Source organism: Tamandua tetradactyla, chromosome 5, assembly GCF_023851605.1.
Source record: "Tamandua tetradactyla isolate mTamTet1 chromosome 5, mTamTet1.pri, whole genome shotgun sequence".
Classification (NCBI taxonomy): domain Eukaryota; kingdom Metazoa; phylum Chordata; class Mammalia; order Pilosa; family Myrmecophagidae; genus Tamandua; species Tamandua tetradactyla.
The window spans coordinates 162,161,593-162,175,299 of record NC_135331.1 but is presented as its reverse complement, the minus strand read 5'-3'; positions in this window follow the sequence as shown (position 1 = coordinate 162,175,299).

Sequence of the window (13,707 nt, the reverse complement as noted above, 5' to 3'; positions counted from 1 at the left end):
GAAGAGTAAAAGACTTAAAGTTGGAAAGGAAAAAGTTAAGCTGTCTCTAACTGTCTTCTTGTAGAAAAATATGAGGAATCTACAAAGTCACTATTAGAAACAATAGGTGATTTAATAAGCTCAAAGAACATAATATGAATAAAAAATCAATTTTATTTCTTTATATAGCAGCTATCAATTGAAAAAACAAATTAAAAATTTTCATTTATAATAGCTGCCTAAGAAATAGTTAGGAAGAAATGTAATAACAGACCCTGAAAAATATGTAACACTCCTGTGTGAAATTAGATAAAACCTTAACATAAGGAGAGAGTTATCCTTTCCTATTTTGTAGGACTCAATATTGCTAACATGTCCGTTCTTCCCATATTATATTCAACTTCAGTTTAAACCCTTTCTTGACCTGGGGAGGCTTTTGAATTATCAGGGAAATGTTAATTAAAATCACTGTGAGATACAATTCATAGGCACAATATTTTAGTTACCTTAGAGCTCAAGAAAATACCATGCAATGGGAAAACTTAAACAATGAGAATTTATTAGCTCATGGTTTTGAGTCTAAAAGAAAGTTAAAATCAAGTCATCATCAAAGTGATGCTTTCTTCCCAAAGACTAGTGTTCTGGGGCTGACTACTGTTGATCCTTGGTCCTGGGCTCCTCTGTCACATGGAAATGTGCATGGAAACCTCTCTTGACCTCTCCATTCTCTTCCAGGTTCTGTTGCATTTCAACTTCTTTCTTCATGTAGTTTCCTCTGTATGAATTTCATCCTGCTTATAAAGGATTCCAATAGCAGTATTAAGATGCATCGTTGTTAAGGTGGGCTGCACCTTGATTGAAGTAAACTCATCAAACCGTTCTATTTACAATGGGCTCACACTGCAGGAATGGATTAAACATAAAGGCATGCTTTTCAGGAGTACATATAGCTCCAAACAACCACATTTCACACTCTGGACCCCCAAAGGCACTTTTTCTACATAAAACATCCCAAATGCCTTAAGATATTTCATTAATGATAATAAGTGCAAAGTGTCATCAAAATCAGTTATGAGTGTGGTCTGTCCTGGGGCCCAAACACCTTTTGTCTCTGGACTTGTAAAACCTAGAGAACAAGTTATCTTTTTCCAATATACAAGGGAGGGACAGGTTTTGAATAGACATTCCCATTTCAGAAGGGAGAAATTAGAAAGAAAATATGGGACACAGGTCCCAAACATTCCAAAATCCAATAGGACAAAGTCCACGATATTTCAAGATCTGAGAATCAACTATGGATTGAGGTTTTGTCCTCTGAGCCTGATGGAAGAGCAGCTCTGCCCCTTCCAAGTTCTTGCATGTGGGCCATGCTCGATCCAAACACTGGGGTGAAGGCCCCAAAACCTCCAGGCACAGGGATAGTGGCCAGACTCTTTGCACACCCAGGGGCACAGGCCCCACCTTCTTCTTAATGGTGGTCAGGCTCACAATGAATGTCAGGACATGGGCCCATTCTCTCTAAGAATTGGATCATGCCAGTATCCGTACAAATGCTGGGATATAGGAACCACCATTTCCAAGTACTGAGGTGGCAGCACTCTTCCTGAACAATGTGGTGGAAAGCCTACCCTCTTAAAGCACAGAGACAGACTCTCCCTTTCAACACCCAAGAACTTGCCTGTTCTCTTGCCTCAAGGATATATCTTCAGTCCAGATCTTGGCTTCCATGGTTCTGTGGTTAAAATTATTCTTCCCACAGTTTGTTCCTTCTCTGTCCCTTTCAGTCCAGGCTGGCAGTGGTTCTGCTCAGAGATATCTCACAAAAAACTTGTTAGCTTTCTGTGTAGTTTACAGGGGTCCAAACCATCCGACAAAAGAATTTTTAACTGATCATTCTAGGATAACTACATTTCCAATTCTGACTTGCCCTGAAATGGATGACTGATTCCATGTTCAGTTAAACCCTTACATGAGATACTATTCTTCAGGGATTCATTTTCCTGAAGCTCAGAGAGGTCCCTGATAGAGCCACTTTTGGCCCTAGACTCAGAGCAAACTATCTGAATAGGCTAAGAAATTTCTAAACATCAATTTATTTTATGTGTCTGTGTGCCCAAGAGTTCTGTTCTCGGCTTATCCCTTTCCTCTCTCATTTACTATAAGTTGCAAAGAGAATCCATGTCACACCTTCCATACTTAGCTTGGAAGTCTCCTCAGATAAATATCCAAATTCATCACTTTTAAATTCTGCCTTCCATCTGACACCAGAACTCAATATCACTAATTTCTCTGCCATTTTAAAATAAGGATCACCTTTCTTCCAGTTTCCAATAACATAGTTCCCATTTCCTTCTAAGACTTTACTGGAATTAACTTTATTATCCATATATCTACAACAGTCTCTTCAAAGAAATCTAGGCTTTTTTTTTTTTTTTTATCAAACAGCTCACAATTCTTCCAGCCTCCAACCATTATCCAACTCCAAAGCCATTTCCACATTTTTAGTATTTGCAAAACAACACCCCCTCCTGGTACCAAAATTTGTTTCAATTTCCTAATCTGCTCAATGAAATACTGTGCAATGGGTTGGCTTAAACAATGGGCCTTTATTAAGTCATGGTTTTGAGGCCTGTAGAGAGCCAAAATCAAGACATCACTAAGGCAATACTTTCTCCTTGAAGACCCTAGCATTCTGGGGCTGGCTGCTGGTGATGTTTGGTCCTTAGCTTGTCACATGAAAAGGCACATAGTGGCTTCATCTGGCCTCTCCCTTCTCTTCTACGTTCTGTTGATTTCAGCTTTGGGATGTTCAATCTATGGCTCAGTTAAAGTATGGGCCACCTTAATAAGGATGGATCTTAATCCTATTACTGTGGCTCTTATAAGGACCTTATAAGCAGAATGAAATTCAGAAAGGTAGAGAGAAAGCAAGTTGAAAAGCAGTGGAACTCAGAAGAGAAGAGAGAGGTCAAGAGAGATGTCCCCTGTCTTGTGTCTGAGGAGCCCAGGATCACTGGAAGCCAGCCCCAAAATGCCAGCCTATGAGAAGAAAGCACTGCCTTGGTGATGCCTTGATTTGGACTTTTTTTTTTTTTTTTTGATTTGGACTTTCTTTTAACTTCAAAACTGTGAGCTGATAAATTTCCATCAATCTACCTATTACATGGCATTTGTTTGACAGCAAAGGAAACTAAAATACAATAATGGCTAAAATGTTAAAAATCAGTAGTACCTAATATTGCAAAGAATTGAGCCATAGTACTTTCATACATTGTTGATGAAAGTGTTAACTGTATCTTTTTAAAATGATACAATCATTTTGAAAAATTATTTGGCAGGTTCTTATAAAATTCAACATATATTTAGGCTATGTGATAGTAATTCCAGTAGTAGGTGTTTTTTCAACTAAATGAAAACATAAATTAACAATAATACTTGCACATGAATATTCATATCAACTTTTTTACACAATATTAAAAACATGAAAATAATACAACTACCCATTAACAAAAGAATGGATACACAAGTTATGATCAATTTATCCAATAGACTACTATCATGCAATGAAAATGAACAAACCATTGATATGTATCACCACATATATGAATTGAAAAAAATTATGTTGAGACAAAATATATACTACAGGATTTCACTTATGTGAAGTTCAAGAACACATAAAACTAACATGTGGTAATAGAAATCAGTAAGTGATTACCCATAAGGGGAGGTGGTATTTGAATGGAAAGGGTCATGAGGGAACTTTCTGGCATGATTGAAATATTCTGTATCTTTTTAAAGGTGATGTCTTCATGGGCATGTTCATTTGTTGACATTTATTGTACTAAACACTCATGCTCTGTGCATTTTATTGTATCTAAACTGTGTATCAATATACACATTTCCCTGAGTGTGGTCCTTTAAAATATCCCCTTTGGAAGACAAAACATAATTTCTGGGCTGCTGACTTTGCTTACAATATGTTTAGTTTCATCTGTCATAGAATAAAACTAATCATATTATTCTATCATCAAATTTCAAAGTTGTTCAGCATATTATTTCCTAACCTGAGCTATACTTATATCTGGAACTGATATGTTATATAAAGTCTTCGCTGACTCAAATGGCAAGAGAGAAGTGAAACAGAAGGGAAGGACAAAGGAAGACAGATAATTCTGTAGCTGCTGAGAGGACAGTAACAACACCTCATAGACTCTTGTATTAACCTGGGGCTGGAAAATTCTTCATTAATTCTGCATTTAAATAGTATGTGTTTCACTATATTAATATAAAAATGTAATATTGAAAAGTATGGAGCCCACTTTTGAATTAATATTTTGAAATATTTAAGGAATTCATGCAAATATTTAAAAGACACAATTGAACAATAAGAAAAGAACCCTGCATATTTGGCAAAAGTTACGAATAGACTCTCTTCAAAAGAATATACATCAACTGTTAATAAGCACATGAAAAATGTTCAACATCTCTAATCATTAGGAGAAAGCAAATTAAAGCACATGAGACACCATTTCATGCCAATTGGAATGAACAAAGTTCAGAAAGACTGATGTTATCAAGTTTTAGTGAGGATGTGGGACAGCTGGAACTCTTACACACTGCTGATAGGAATGTAAAATGATACACTCACTTTGTAAAAGTTATGGCATTTTATGATAAAATTGATCAAATATTTACACAACGATCCAGCAACTTTGAATGTTTATCAAGAAGAAATGAAAACATGTCTACCCAAATAGTTACATGAATGATCTGAACATTATTTTTCATAAGAGCCCCAAATCTGGAGATAACCAAAATGCCATTAACTGGTGAATGGATAAACAGATTGTGGTACATTTATATCTGGAATAGTACTCAGAACAATAAAGAAATGAAATATTATTAGATGCAACCACATGGATGCAATGTTATGCTAAGTAAATAGGTCAAATACAAAGATTACATCTTTTGTGACTCTATATGAGATTCTAGGGAAGGTAAAATTATAGTGATAGAAAAAAAAATTATAGTGATAGAAAGCTGACCAATGGCTGCTAGGGGCAGGTGTGGGGAGACAGCAGTAACTGCAAAGGGTCTTGAAAGAAGCTTTTAAAGTCCCAAAACAATAACATGTCTCAATAGTAATAGTGGTTTATACAATTTCATGTAATTACCAAAAAGTCTTCAAATTGTATCACTTAAAATGGAGGTTTTATTGATAAAGATGATAATCCAACAAAGAATTTGAGGTTAATATTTCAAGTATAATTGGGAAATGCACAGGCTATTATTTCCGGAGTTAGTCTATTTCATAATTCACTTCTTTTCTTTTAGCATATCAGATTTGCTGTTCTTAGAACAATTAAAATCAATTAATTTCCATATAAAGTAGTAATGTCCCCTTCTTATGCTTTTACAAGGCAATTTAGATACTGCCAACCCATTTCTTTTCCACTACTCTTCTCCACTGTTTTGAAGCAAAGCAGGATAGATTCTTCTCTAATTTTAAACTAGCTGTGGACTCTAGAAAGCTTTAATTAGTAATAATAGAAATCTGTTACTTCCCACATATAGTGCTCTTTTTCTCCTTAACTTTCTTTTTAAATATCTTAAGATTTCTGTGAGGTTTGTAAGTCTTCAAGTAGACTTTTGCACTGAGATATAAAAAAAGCATTTTAGCATATTATTTTCCTGTCTTGGCAAGGACAAACCAATCCATCAACTTAGCATACTATCTGCAATGTGCAAGGTATTATGCTAAGTGTTAGTAAAAATATGAAGAGATATACGACAAAGCAGGTAATTAAGGAATTTGAAATGTACTTGATCCCGAATTAGCTGCAACCAAAGATAGCTTTTGAATTCTTTTTCTAACAAAAATTCTTGTTTTTTTAGAAATGCTTACATCTGGTTTTTAAAAATTGCTTAGCTTTCTCAGTTTGGCTTTTGCTTAGTTCACCATGACAGAAGCTCTCGCTCTTCTATAAAATTCTGATTCTTCCCCTGTATCATTACCTCCTAACCTAGTTTTTTCTCATTGTCTTGCTCTCTTGCCCTGGGATGCACATTAGCAAGGCAGAGTGCAAGGGGAATGGAAGAGGCTATTATCAGGCGTGTAATATCCACTCCTCATGTATTTGGTTTGAATAAGGGAAGGTTTATAGGTGGTCAGGTCAGCATGCAGAGGATTATGGGATCCCAACTCCTATACCAGGGACATACTATATCTGATAGTGCTCTTTTGTAGAAACATACTTTTGAGCAAAAGACATTTCAGGGTTGAAGCACCTCCTTTAGTTATTTCTCTTGGAGCAGTCTTACAACATGGTGCCTGTCCCATCGATGTGGGTGGCCTCCAGCCTATAGATGTGTTTTATTGACTGGAACAATGTCAGCACAGAATTGATGGCCAACATTTAGAAATAAAGAGCTACTACAGAAATATCTGGATTTCCAGCTATTTTTGCACAATCGGAAGATCTGGCAACAGTAGCTCATCTTCCTGCTTAGCAAAAACCCACTGGTGCAGGGTAGCAGTGGCCCACTTTGGATGGGCAGGCATTCTCCATTTTTTACACACCCAAACATTTCTTAATGCCATTTTGACCCTGAGACTTATTATCACTTATTATTTATAATACTGCTTGAATTATTTTTTACCATAGCAGAATTAATAAGGAAAAAATATTTCTTGCACCAAACTGAAAAAAATTGCAGTGCTGTAGATCATTGGCATGTCTGGTAACCTACGGGATCCCAACTCTTATACCCAGTGTAACTTTGGACTGTGTGATACTGTAAAAGATCTACTGCAGTGGAAGGAACAGGTATGCTACGGTCACTTAGTCCTAAGCTTATTCTTTTCTGCAGAATATACAGAAGGAAGAATCTTCCTGCAGAGTTATTTTCTATTATTATTTCATTGTTTATAACAACACGATGCAATTCTATTGAGACAATACAGTCTATGTATAGACTGCAGTCATATTATTTTGCACTAAACTGATAAAAATTCAAACATAATTGTGTAGCAAAAACAAACAAAACAACAAAACAAGACAGACATTTTAAAAAGGAGACAAGCAAGAAAGAAAAGAATTTAAGAATGCAGCGATTCTGCCTACCATTCTACTCATTACGTACGCCCTGAAGTGAGAAATGCATCCTTGTTCTCTCAAGCATCCTCAGTTTCCTAGTACTTCTCATTGTTGATTGCAGATGAACCTCTGAACAGTATCCTTGTGTTTAAAAAGCATTTCTTCCTTTTATAGCATGACCTTTTATAACATGACCCAATCCAAGGAAAAGTCTTACAGTCACATAATGCAAGACCCCACTAAGTTTTCCTTTCAACTTCTAAATAACTATTGTAATCACAAACTTTCATGGGTATATTCCCAATAATGAGAGTTGTGGCTGTCAGAGCCCATCTATAGCCTCCCTTATAAACAAAGCCAGCTGTGTCCTTGCTCTCTTGAGTTTCCTTTAGACGGCTCTTTCTTACAACATATGCCCACTAGCGCTTTAAGATTACCGTAAATTATATTTTCCTGCTCCTCTTATTTTTCATGTTTACTACCCTTGAAATGCTGTGTGACTCCTTGTCTTTCTCTCATAGGGGTTTTCACGCAAAACCTTGTATTTCATTATTTTCTGTGTGTCTTTCCCTCCTGCTGCCTCACGTAGCAGTTCCATTACCTCATCTCATGTTCCGTCTCTTTCAACTGGTTTTAAAATGCTTTGAAAATTAGAGGTAATTAAAAGTCTCCTGGCTTAAAACTTTTTATTTCAGAATTTCAAAATACGACTATTTAACAAATAAATATCAAATTTTCCCAAGTCTATATTTTTGTTTTCATTCAGGCCACCTTGATATCGTGTTACTGTGCATTTGAAAGTGTAAATAAAACATTTGCTTTGGATGATGATATTTAGAATCAAAGATTATAAATTATCTTCTGGTCACAAATATCAAATCCATAATCAGTAATAAAGCTGTATTCCTTAATTACTTTGCTTTTACCATCTGCCAAGGCATACATTAAAGAATCTAGTAAACAAAAGGAGTGAGCTATAAACTCTGCCTGAAATTCTAGTGGAACACCCGTAGGAGTTTTCTCTTGCGATAAATGACATATTATTTCAATGTAAGATTTGAGGTAAGGGAAAGGGAAAGTAGCTGTCAAGGAAGATTGCAAGGCTGATGTGTTATATATATATATATAACACACATATATATATATAACATTTGCCTATTGAGGCAAACCTCAATAGTTGCTTTTAAGCTTTCTTAATTTTTAACTCTCATTTGGGCTCTAACTCAACTTTGATATCCTACCTCTCTGTACATAATTGCTTACGTGCTCAAAAAGGCATTTATATTATAATTTGTTACATATTGAAATGGACGTGCCCTGACTGAAGTAGCAAGATAGAAAATTCTGTGCAAAACTTTACGGCAGTAACCATTGGGTTTGAAATTTGGAAGTATGTATTTGAGGCTGAAAATTGTTTTCTATGCTTGGGCAGTACATTTTCCAGCACACAGTTTTCCATCAATTTGAGACACATAGAATGTTTAAGCTGGAAGGGATTTTGGAAATCATCTAGTCCAAGAATTCATTTTATAGATGAGTGAGTTAAAACAAAAATTATAAAAAGTGTAAAGATAGAATCTCTAGCACTTGTTTGAAGATTCAGTTGTTATGTCCCAGTACTATAGCTGTTAGAGGATAAGATCAAGCCAGAAAAAAGTCACTGTGGGTATAAAGTGACAGAAAAAAGTCACTCTGGGTATAAAGTGACAGAACTCTAGATTAAAGGCTGCATCCATTTTAGTAAGAATTATGTCATCCATGGTCGTAGTTACTATGATACCTTGCCAACTATTATGGAGGAGGTTGGCAGCAACTTCTCATAAAAATAGGCTTCCATTCAGGTTAAATCATTGATGACACTGATTTCTGTAGGACAATTTTAATTGTGTTAGACGGTAAGATTATTAGCATTGAACATCTGAATTTTATTAACCATGATTGATATGTTAACCTTTAAAACATTTTGAAGTGTGAATCATGAACATTCTATCTGCATAGGAAGGAATTTTAATTTTAAGAATATTGAGACTTTATTCTTATAACACATTGTAAAAAATTTAAATAATTTAATTTATTTAATATATATTTGTCATTAGAATGAATGATGTTGTTAGGATAATGATAATCCTGAAAATTTCAATTGTCCTTTTTCAGTCAGTATGCTATTCTATCATTGCTTCTTGTTTGTTGAAATCACTGGGACCAGTTGTAGAATGTGATGTCTTAATTATAACTGCAAAACTGGAAATGAAGAGAAGATGTTTTATGCATAAACTTCAGTGTAAACCTGGAATTTTATGAATGTGGGGAGCTAAATATCCCTATAATAATATAGTCTGAGACACATGAGAAAACCCTGTCTAAACCAGAAAGACCATGTTTAATAGATCTATCAGTTGTCAATAATCTAATATGTGCACAGCCCTATAAAAGGTTGTGTAGGTAGTACAAAGACAAACAAGAAAAATGAAGACCACCAAAAAAGGAAGTAAAGTTTTTCAGAGTCTAAGAATTCATACAAATGGGCAAAAGTCTTATATAGCTATTCATCACACAAAACTTTCAGTATTTCTAACTCCACAAAGCAGTAGTGACGGAGTACAAAGAAAATAACTCAAGCAGTACCTCGTTTCAAATCCTGACTCAGCCCCACTTTAGCTGTGTGACAATGATTGCGCTTCAAAATGTCTGAGCTTCCGGTCTTTATTTAAAGGTGGTTGAGATAATGTATATAAAATGTCTGGCATGCAGTAGGCATCAATATACCTTAGTTTCTGTCTTTTTTGAATTCTAGGTAAAAGGAGAAGTACTTGGCACACTTTTGCCTAGGAACCTGGGTTTCTTACTCTATTAGGTAAATAAACTTAAATTAAGTGGGACATTTAAAAAAAATTAGACAAAATCAATTAAATTAGAAAAATGAAAGGATGGAATGCAAGTACTGTTGTAAAATCCATTAATTAAAGCCACATCATTATTTAATTTTTCAAGATTAGAGACTGAAGGAAAATAAATTTAAGTAATAGAGGTTGGAAGGAATAAAGATAGGATTAGGAGAGTGGTTTATGCTATGCAAAGGAGAGAAGATAAAAATGTTACCAAGGGCGGTGAAGGAAAATTTTAAAATAGTCAAGCTGGTGTTATAAGCTAAAGTGCTCACACTTGGGAATTTATGCCAGGTAGCCCAACTTTATGAGATTCTAATGAGAACCTAATCCTTTCTAAATGAGACAGAAGATTATATTTTAATGGTATGGGACAAAGGAAACTCTTGGTCTGTGGCCAAATTATTTTACTAACTTATAACTGTTTTATGAGGAATGTAGAATGAATTTGTAGGTTCATCTCATATGTAATATGGTATTTGGGGATAATATTGATAACGTTCCCTTTCAATGTCTATGACTTTGTAGATTACTTTGCTTCGTGTATGGAGTGATGAAATGGGCAAGTTGTAAATATGTTAAATGGATAGAAAGGTGAAATATAGCATGATTTACACTTAAATACATCAGGAAGTATATAGCAGTGGTTACAATATGGGCTGGAGTTAGACACAGCTGGATTTCAGTCCCTGCCTCTTCATTTTGTGATATCAGTGAAGTTATTTCACAGTTCCAAGTCTCAGTTTTCTCATCTGTAAAATGAGTCTATAAATACAACTCACTCATGCGGTATTCATGTAAACCATTTAGCACAATGCTCAAATAACCCCATTATTTAAGTTAGCGCTTATCATTATTCACTCAGACCAGGATGGAAGGAGTGGATGAAGGGGGAGAGGAGGAAGGGAAAAGAAAGAGAAAGAGAAAAGGGAAAGGAAGAGAGAAGGATAGAGAGAGAGAGAAAGAAAGGAAAGTAGGAAGGAGGGAAAGAAAGGATAGTTATGGTTAATTTCCATAAGGCTAAAATTTTTTTTATTTGTATTTTAACTTGAGATCTCCAGAAAAAAAAATTACATACTGCATGAATAAATGATACATCCACTGAGTTTTATTTTTCTTTTTTTTTTTTTAAAGAGGGAGGAAGGGAAGGAAAGACAGAGAAAGAAGGAAGGATGGAAGGAAGGAAGTGAGGAAGAAAGGGAAACATTTTTAAACATTTTCTTGTTTTATTATATTTTGTTTGTTTGTTTGTTTTTTACATGGGCTGGGGCCGGGAATCGAACCGGGGTCCTCCGGCACGGCAGGCAAGCACTCTTGCCCGCTGAGCCACCGCGGCCCGCCGAGTTTTATTTTTCTTAAATGCAATTCCTGTAAGTCACAGTCTAATGCATATTGAAAGATTTCAGATACACATGCCTAAAAATCGCATTTAATATAAAGGTTGGCTACTGTCGTATCCTGTCTATCAGCTTCTTTTAGAGCTTTCAAATCAAATTCACTTATAAAAGAATTAGAGTAATTTATAATAACCAGCTGAATGTCAATTAGAAACTGAAATTAAGATTTAATTATGCACTAGTACCAAAGCAATTGAAATATGGTGTCCTTAGAAAGTGTCATTTGGACATTAATGTTCTTAATGGTAAATCATGAATGGGTGAAACAGATGCAAAGTTGCCAATTTATTCTTACTTGAAGCAAAAGTTAAGAAATTTTAGTTTTCTCTTTTAAATATACTTTTGTACCTTTTCAAATGTTTTAGCTTTCATATTTCCATATTTCAGACAGAAAGTCTGGAATATAAATGCTTTATTGTTTAAGGGCTATGTCCTAAGGAAAACCTCCATTTTAGCACAAATCTGAAAATTCACAAAAATTTATGTAACCACAAAATGTTTCTTCTTTGGAAATCTGTCAAACAAAACCAATAGACATGAACAAACTGGGGGAAATATTTGCAGTTCACATTACACAAAAAGTGTAATTTCCCTTATGTATAAAGATCTGTAAGAAAAATTACAAGTATATAATGGAAAGATGAACCAAACATAAGATAGTCAGAAAAAATAAATTTTCTATAATACTTACATTTAAAAAAGATATTTGACCCCATTAATAATAAGATAAATGGCAGTTAAAATTACTAATACTATTCCTCAATTTTTTGATAAGCAAAATCAACGTATTTTATAACCCTCAGTGCTAGCAACTTCCGGGGAAAATGCATTTTCACATAATGGTGGAAATAAAATTGGTACAACTTCTAGGGAGCACAATTACCAAACAGCTATCAAAATAAAAAACAAACATAGCTTTTGCACTGGAAGTTCTGCTCTTAGTTTGTTTTCTTTTTTTCCCCCAACCAATAGGTCTATTTACACAAAGGAGAAATTAATCATTTTAGAATGATTAATGATACTCACTGCAGAGTTTTTGTAGTAGCAAAGGATTAGGCACAACCTAAATGCAGTAAAAGAAGGCTTAATTAAATTATGATATATAATGAAATGCTATTTAGCTGTTAAGGTTAAAATGGTCCTATAGGTATGTGCTGGTTTGAAAGGATTAATGTACCCTAGCAATCCATGTTTAATTCTAATCAATGTGTGGGAGCAACGGTTTCTTCTAATACCTATTCAGTACCATAGATTGGAAACTTTTGACGAGGTTGTCTCCATGGAGATGTGACTCAATCATTTGTGGGTATTAAACTTGATTTGATGGAGACGTGTCTTCACCCATTCTAAGTGGGTCCTGAATGGCTTACTGGGATCCTATAAAGAGAAGCATTTTGGAGAGAGTTCCTTTTGAGAACCAGGAGAGAGTTGCAGAACCATAACAGAATGAGAGAACCACAGAGTCCACCAGCCAGTGGCCTTTGGAGATGAAGGAGAATGCCACTAGGGAGCTTCAGGAAGCAGGAGTCCTGGAGAGGAAGCTAGTAGACATCACTATGTTCACCATGTGCCTTTCCAGTGGAGAGAGAAACCCTGAACTTCATCAACCTTCTTGAATCAAGGTGTCTTTCCCTGGATGCCTTAATTTGGACATTTTTATAGACTTGCTTTAATTGGGACATTTTCTCTGCCTTAGAACTGCAAACTAGCAACTTGTTAAATTCCCCTTTTTAAGAGCCATTCTGTTTCTTGTATATTGCATTCCAGCAGCTAGCAAACTAGAACAGATTTTGGCACCAGAGAAGTGAGGTGTTGCTGTGGTTTGCAAATACCAAACATATTGGAACAGTTTTTAAATGGATAAGGGGGAGAAGTTTGATAGAGAAAGCCTAGAATGCTTTGAAGAGACTGTTGGTAGAAATGTGAACTCTAAAAATACCATACTTTGATGAAGCCCTAGACAGAGATGAGGTGTGTGTTATTGCAAACTGGAAGGAAGGCAATTCTTGCTTTAAAATGGCAGATAATCTGGCAAAATTGACCAGTGGCTTTGGCTAGAAGGCAGATTTTAAAAGACATGAACTTGGATATTTATTTAGCAGAAGAGATTTCCAAATTAAATGTGGAAAGTGTAGCCTGGTTTCTCCTCACAGCTTATAGTGAAATGTGATAGCAAAGAGATAAGATGAGAACTGAACTGTACAAAGAAAACAGAAATTGATGTTCTGGAAAATTCTGAGCTTTCAGGAAGGGAGACCCCAGAGAATAGTGCCCCACATGAGGATTTAGCCAAATGTGGGGCTAGTTAGCCATTTCAGAGAAAACCAACATTGGACATGGAATTATCCA